Source organism: Myxine glutinosa, chromosome 7, assembly GCF_964187855.1.
Source record: "Myxine glutinosa chromosome 7, kmMyxGlut1.1, whole genome shotgun sequence".
Classification (NCBI taxonomy): domain Eukaryota; kingdom Metazoa; phylum Chordata; class Myxini; order Myxiniformes; family Myxinidae; genus Myxine; species Myxine glutinosa.
This window is the reverse complement of record NC_136267.1, coordinates 116276238-116284122: the sequence shown is the minus strand read 5'-3', so window position 1 is coordinate 116284122 and position 7885 is coordinate 116276238.

Below are 7885 nucleotides of genomic sequence, written 5' to 3'. Positions count from 1 at the left end.
TCCCCCCACCCGTATCCGCCCCATGCCCCCACCCGTATCCGCCCCATGCCCCCACCCGTATCCGCCCCATGCCCCCACCCGTCTCCGCCCCATCCCCCCACCCGTCTCCGCCCCATCCCCCACCCGTCTCCGCCCCATCCCCCCACCCGTATCCGCCCCATTCCCCAACCCGTATCCGCCCCATCCCACCCCCCGTATCCGCCCCATCCCCCCACCCGTATCCGCCCCATCCCCCCACCCGTATCCGCCCCTCCCTCCCACCCGTATCCGCCCCATCCCCCCACCCGTATCCGCCCCATCCCCCCACCCGTCTCCGCCCCTCCATCCCACCCGTCCCCGCCCCTCCCACCCGTCTCTGCCCCGTCCCTCCCACCCGTCTCCTCCCCCTCCCTCCCACCCGTCTCCTCCCCCTCTCTCCACCCGTCTCCGCCCCTCCCCCCACCCGTCTCCGCCCCATCCCCCCACCCGTCTCCGCCCCCTCCCCCCACCCGTCTCCGCCCCCTCCCCCCACCCGTCTCCGCACCTCCCTCCCACCCGTATCCGCCCCATCCCCCCACCCGTATCCGCCCCATCCCCCCACCCGTATCCGCCCCTCCCTCCCACCCGTATCCGCGACTCCCTCCCACCCGTATCCGCCCCTCCCTCCCACCCGTATCCGCCCCTCCCTCCCACCCGTATCCGCCCCATCCCCCCACCCGTATCCGCCCCTCCCTCCAACCCGTCTCCGCCCCATCCCCCCACCCGTCTCCGCCCCATCCCCCACCCGTCTACGCCCCTCCCTCCCACCCGTCTCCGCCCCTCCCTCCCACCCGTCTCCGCCCCTCCCTCCAACCCGTCTCCGCCCCATCCCCCCACCCGTCTCCGCCCCTCCCTCCCACCCGTCTCCGCCCCTCCCTCCCACCCGTCTCCGCCCCATCCCCCCCACCCGTCTCCGCCCCTCCCTCCAACCCGTCTCCGCCCCTCCCTCCCACCCGTCTCCGCCCCTCCCTCCCACCCGTCTCCGCCCCTCCCTCGCACCCGTCTCCGCCCCTCCCTCCCACCCGTCTCCGCCCCTCCCTCCCACCCGTCTCCGCCCCTCCCTCCCACCCGTCTCCGCCCCTCCCTCCCACCCGTATCCGCCCCATCCCCCCACCCGTATCCGCCCCTCCCTCCCACCCGTATCCGCGACTCCCTCCCACCCGTATCCGCCCCTCCCTCGCACCCGTCTCCGCCCCTCCCTCCCACCCGTCTCCGCCCCTCCTCCCACCCGTCTCCGCCCCTCCCTCCCACCCGTATCCGCCCCATCCCCCCACCCGTATCCGCCCCTCCCTCCCACCCGTATCCGCGACTCCCTCCCACCCGTATCCGCCCCTCCCTCCCACCCGTATCCGCCCCTCCCTCCCACCCGTATCCGCCCCTCCCTCCCACCCGTATCCGCCCCATCCCCCCACCCGTATCCGCCCCTCCCTCCAACCCGTCTCCGCCCCATCCCCCCACCCGTCTCCGCCCCTCCCTCCCACCCGTCTCCGCCCCTCCCTCCAACCCGTCTCCGCCCCATCCCCCCACCCGTCTCCGCCCCTCCCTCCCACCCGTCTCCGCCCCTCCCTCCCACCCGTCTCCGCCCCATCCCCCCCACCCGTCTCCGCCCCTCCCTCCAACCCGTCTCCGCCCCTCCCTCCAACCCGTCTCCGCCCCTCCCTCCCACCCGTCTCCGCCCCTCCCTCCCACCCGTCTCCGCCCCTCCCTCCCACCCGTCTCCGCCCCTCCCTCGCACCCGTCTCCGCCCCTCCCTCCCACCCGTCTCCGCCCCTCCCTCCCACCCGTCTCCGCCCCTCCCTCCCACCCGTCTCGGCCCCTCCCTCCCCCTATCTCCGACCTTGTCGGGGAGGAGGGTGGGAGAGGAGAGGTTGGCAAAACATTACAAATACCACAGTGAAGAATCTAAATGACAGATTATTTTTTTTACAATTTCTATTTTGCATTTCTGTCATCTTATTCATATACAAAATATATAAACAAAAAATAGGAATGCGTGCGATTATTTGGAGATTTAAAAACGGCCAAAGATTAAATCTTTAAATTAAGAGTAAATCCAAATTTACTTCAGCCAAGTAAATCCAAGTAGGCCTAAGTAAATCAGCATAAGAACGGCGATTTTCCGCAGTGGCGGGAAACTGCGCAACAGCGACAAAGAACGGTCGTATATTCGGTAAACGATGGGATTTCTTACATATCACATAAAACTTAATAAAACACCGAGGAATAAACTAAAACGAAAGAACTACAAAGTATCTGAGGGGAAACTAGCAAAGGAAATACCAATTTAAGCAAGCAAGGCCGCTTGCCAGAAATTTCGATTCCACTCACAAAATGGCGAACAATCGTGAGTGAGATCGCGATGTTGAGACAAAATAAAAATGAGAATCTTTACATTTATACCAGTGGGATCGTTAAACATTGCATGAAAACAAACGGGTTTGAACAAGAAAAACCGAATTCCTCACAGAAACGTTCACCCAACGTCAAACGAAAACGAGGAAAAGTGACGGTTGCTCAAGATTAACGTCGATCGACAACAAATGAAAGATTTTCTCACGATGTTGATTCGCCGACGTTTTAATCTCAGAAGTCCGCCTGATGGGTTGATTCACCGTCACCCGTACGACGTCGGCGATTGGAATGGCCCGCCAAGATGGCGCTGAGGAAAATTGGAGAACGGAAAAAAAAAGTGAGGGGTCAAATATTATGAGGAAGAAAATACGAAGAAAAACACAGAGGAAGAAGAATTAGAGGGAAAAAATGTAATGTGTGTTTAATAATATTATTAGTTTCTGCTCTGCGCGGCACTGCAGGATGTCATGTGACTTGGTGACTTGCATAATTAAACCCTTTCCGGTGCCGCCATCTTGTTGCATGGGGTCAGAATGTCTGTTTGAATCGAAAAATCTGACCTGACTGACACAACGCTCATCGAACATCTGTGAACTATGGCGAACATTTAGTTTGATGGTCGGGGATACCCTGATTACCTTGACTGGGATATTGCGGATTTACCTTGACTGGGATTTACATATCGGCTAACTGAATTCAACCACCCACTATTTTTGAGATCAGCGTAGGCCAAAAGGTCAACGTAGGCCAAAGGTCAACCACTTTTTTTGGAATTGCTAAAATCCTCAATTTTTTTATTATTTTTTGTTGTATACTGAATCGAGGCTCGTGAAAGAGCTAACATTTATTTCACAAACAAATCAACCAGACAAACAAAATATATAAAAAGAGGGAGCGGAAGACAAGATGGGGAGAGAAGGGGAAGCACACAAACACACAAACACACACACACAAACACACAAACACAACATTTGAGAGCAGGGAGAAGTGTGGGAGGGAGAGGGCTTGGTGGAGGAGGCGTGGGAAGGGGGGGGGGGGGGGGGGAGAGGTACAAAACACAAGGGGACCGAAATTAGCGGGGGTAGAAAAGATCAAGGTTTTGGATGGGGGAAGATAAGAGATGGTGGTGATCAGCTGTTTTAAAGACCTGGAGGGTGGAGTGGGATTGAAGAGAGTGAGGGAGTTTGTTCCAGAGGCGGGAGAAAAGAGGAATAAAGGAGTGAAGGTGAGCAGAGAGTCTTGATTTTGGCAGTTTAACCATAAGAGGGTTGCAGCCAGATCTTGTGCGACCTGTAGGAATATTTGGGGGACAGAGCCCAAAGAGAGCTGGGGGGGCTGGGATTTACATATCAGCGAACTGAGTTCCACCACCAACTATTTTTGAGATCACCATAGGCCAAAAGAGAAACATAGGCCAAAAGTCAACAATTTCAAATTTCTAAAATACTCAATTTTCATGATTCACTTGAAATTTGAATGGGATATACACACCAGTGAACTGAATTCAAGAAAACAACTATTTTTGAGATCAGCATAGGCCAAAAGGTCAACATAGGCCCAAGGACAACCGCTTTTTTCAAATTTCTAAAAGCCTCAATTTTCATTTGATTGACTTGAAATTTGAATAGGATTTTCATATCAGCCAACCGAATTCAACCAACAACTATGTTTGAGGTTAAAAGGATGCTCTACTGAGTGCCATTCCACTTTGTTCTGTTTTGCCAAGTGTCGCTCTGTGAGTGATTTTATCTGTTTGTTTGTTTATTTTTCCGCACAGAATAAATATGATTTTCTCTGCAACCGTTGGTCCGATAGGTGGGAAATTTTCACCATAGGTGCAACTCCACCTGTATAATTTAAAAAAATAATTATGACGTCTTAGGTCACGTGGTATGGGCGCCATCTTGGAAAAACCAAAAAACTTTGCACCTCTATATCTCCGAAAGCGCTGAATAGAAAAAATTGAGACATGGCTCATTGTAAAGAGCTCTCCATGGGGAATAAAATAGATGATGTCATTGGTGCCTCCATTATGACAGTATAATTATACAAGTACAAACTCATCCGATTAAGATGAAATTCTTGAGCGTCATCTCGGGATAAATTAGTGGAGAAAAAATATATAATGATAATAATTCATTTATTTTTGTATAGCGCTTTTCAAGAAGCCCAAAGGCGCTTTGACAGAGTATGCCTCCAGCCCATCCATATAGAGTATGCCTCCAGCACATCCATATAGAGTATGCCTCCAGCACATCCATATAGAGTATGCCTCCAGCACATCCATATAGAGTCTGCCTCCAGCACATCCATGTAGCGTATGCCTCCAGCACATCCATGTAGAGTTGTTAGTCATAATGATGACGTCATTGGTCACTTGGTTCGGCCGCCATATTTGTTTTAACGCAAAAGCCTAAAAAACCCCTGAAAACATTGGTTTTTAAGTTCGTTCTCATACACACCCAGAGCACAATCACCACTTTTCAACGTGTTTTGTCCAGAGGTTTAGTCGTGCATGGAGATCACGTATGTAAATTGGCCAAGTATTTTCGATTATACTGTATAAGGTTTTCATAGAGATATTATTTATAAAATAATGTGAACCGCTGGGACTTGTAATGCCATCTTCGACCGGGAGGGCCACTACACGATACACATTTACAAAGAGAATTTGCTTCGTCTCCCCCTTCCTGGATCCCCGCGACTTTGATTTTTGGATTGGACAGGAGGGCAGAGAAATTTACAAGACATGAACCTGAGGTGAAGGTGAGAAGTATGTTCCGCATTGTGCATGACAGGCACTTGTGTCTCTCAACTTTTCTGTGTCGAACAAATACAGCCCACATTGAGAGTCATAACCAAATTCACGTTTTCACCATCAAGCACCAACCTTCTGTTGGAGAACCAACAAAATTCTGCCCAAATTGTGGTAAAAACCCACAACATTCATGGAGTCGGGGTACATGCCCAGCAATAGGATCTACATGTTACTATTGCAAAAAGCCCAACCACTGGTTGGCAGTGTGTTTGTGTCGCTGCTTGAAAATAGTTGTACGTTCAGTGGATGTCAAGTTTGTGAGCCAGGTGAACGTTATATCCTCAACATACATCCAGCACAGATTGTTAATAATGCAGCATCTGGCAACATATGGACAGTTATTGTGCTGGAAAAATTACAAAGTGAAATTCCATGTTGATATTGGAGATAGTTGTAATATGCTCATTTTTTCTGACTATCAAAAAAGAATACGTACAGTGGAGCTCCGAAATTTCTTTGAACCTAATCGAATCACCAAATTCAACCCACAGGAGCTATTGATTTGCCTGTGAAATGCAAGGGTAACTCCTTTGCCATGACCTTTGAAATAGTCAATCTCAATCAAGAGAATGTACTCCCCAGAAGCACAGCTGAGGCTCTCAGCTTGATCGTCTGGCTGTCATCCTTTTGGAGTGAAATACTCCGAGAAGTGCAGGATGAGTTCCTAGAACTTGGCGAAACAACTGGTACTCTACCCGGTACTTACACCATCAAGTTGGAACCCGATGCCAAAGTTGTGCAACCCGATGCCTACCCATCGACACACCTACATCTTTGAAAAAAAGGATCATCGGAAATTGTTGCTCGCTTTTGGTTGATACAGGCACTGAAGTCTCACTTCTAAATAAGCGAACTTCCGACATTTATTTTTGAAACATTCCCCTGAAACAGACCAGTGGCCCTCTCAGATTATGGCAACACCCAAATTACCATGCTGGGCATTGTCTGCACCTCCCTGTGTTTTCCGAAAACTCAATTGTCCAAAACCCTTGATATTGTACAATAATTGATCTGGATTCGAGATTTCTACCGGTATTACCCAGAAAATATTTTGTTTTTGTTCTTTGTTTCTTCCAGGCAAGGAACAGGGGATGTTCGATGACGTTATTGTAAATGATAATTTGGAAGATGCATATATCAAGCTGAAAGATCTGCTGAAGGAGGTAAAGTTGAAGTGACGTGTTTCATGATGCTGTAAAATGAAAAGACGCTTAAAAGTGTGGATGCCCATTATTATGGCTTTTGTTTTCCATGTTTTGGGAATTACATTTTGATAATTGTTGGATGTGATGGAAATGCAGTTTTTAAAAGTTTTTTTAAAAAATGGTTTAAATGAGGTGCAGTAAAGATTGAAATATTCCTCATAAGTCGACCTTAATTGAGCTGCAGTGACAGAGCCAACCTCTCAGCATCACCTGACACAGAGAGATATCCTCTTAAGATCCCCAAACACATTGATCATTAAGGGAAAGTGGGCAAGTCCGGACTTAAGCGTGCATCTTGAAAATGTTTCTGCCGTAATTCTCCGTGGGCGAGACAAATTGCCCAAAAACACGGGGGTACGAGTTTGATTTGGAGCTCGTCCAGTGTTTAGCATAAAAGGTATATTTTCTCAAACAAGTCACCATGAGGTTCCTTAACCAGAAGTGCTGGCAGACGGGGCAGCCGGCCTGGCTTCCTGAGAGCAACTGGAAGAAATCTGCCCATAATTTTCAACAATGCAGCAAAAGGAATCGAATTTTCTCATGTTAAAATTGCAGGCATTCTATTCGTCCATGCAGAATGTCTTCAACAATGAAGTTTGATTTTTATGTGATTTTAACATTTGCATAAATATATTTGGGTACCAATGCAGAGACATTCTCAATTTTGCCACTTCTTGGCAGCAGTTTGAAACTCCCTTAGGGCAGGACTCTTGATGCGAGGCTCGGGCAGCCAATCGGGTTGAGCTGCTCTTAATTGGCTCTTGATTTCCCACATAGTTTGATTTGGAGCCGAATTGCACCATGTAAGTGAAAGAGTGACACCACCTCGATGACAAGCAAATAACTTTATTACAAATTACGAGAACAGAAAATAACAGAATAAATAACCCAACGCTGTATAATTGTTAATTATAATGCTAAAGCCTGGTGTTGGCTTAGCGGTTAGGGTGCAGGCTTGGGATCCTAGGATCCTGGGTTTGAATCTCGGTCGATCGCTGAATTAACGCCAGGGGGGTTGACTCAGCCTGTCATCCTTCCGAGGTCGGCAAATTGAGTACCAGCTTGCTGGGATGAATGATCCCGGTGTGTACCCCAATTTAGAATAGGTACACCGTATCCCTGCGCATTGTAAGAGGCGACTTAGGGTTGGCGTCAGGAAGGGCATCCGGCCATTAGAAAACAAACAAAAAAACATTGCCTCAAACAGGGAACCATGATTGTCATGGGGCCCGCATGGCTAACCCCCGCTCCAGCGGGGAAAAATGGCCTTAAAACGATCATTCATTCATGTTAATTATAATGCTGAAGGCCAGCAGGAGAAACTAGAGAACAAGTGAAAGGAATAAACTCAAATGGGGTTTGAAGGATTAAAAGGGGAAAATAAATAAATGGCAAAATCGGGCCTGATCTGACGATACGGACAGTACGAGGGCACGGGGAGCGAGAGCCGTGAAGAGCAAATTGATAGAGAAGTGACCATTATAAGCCAACT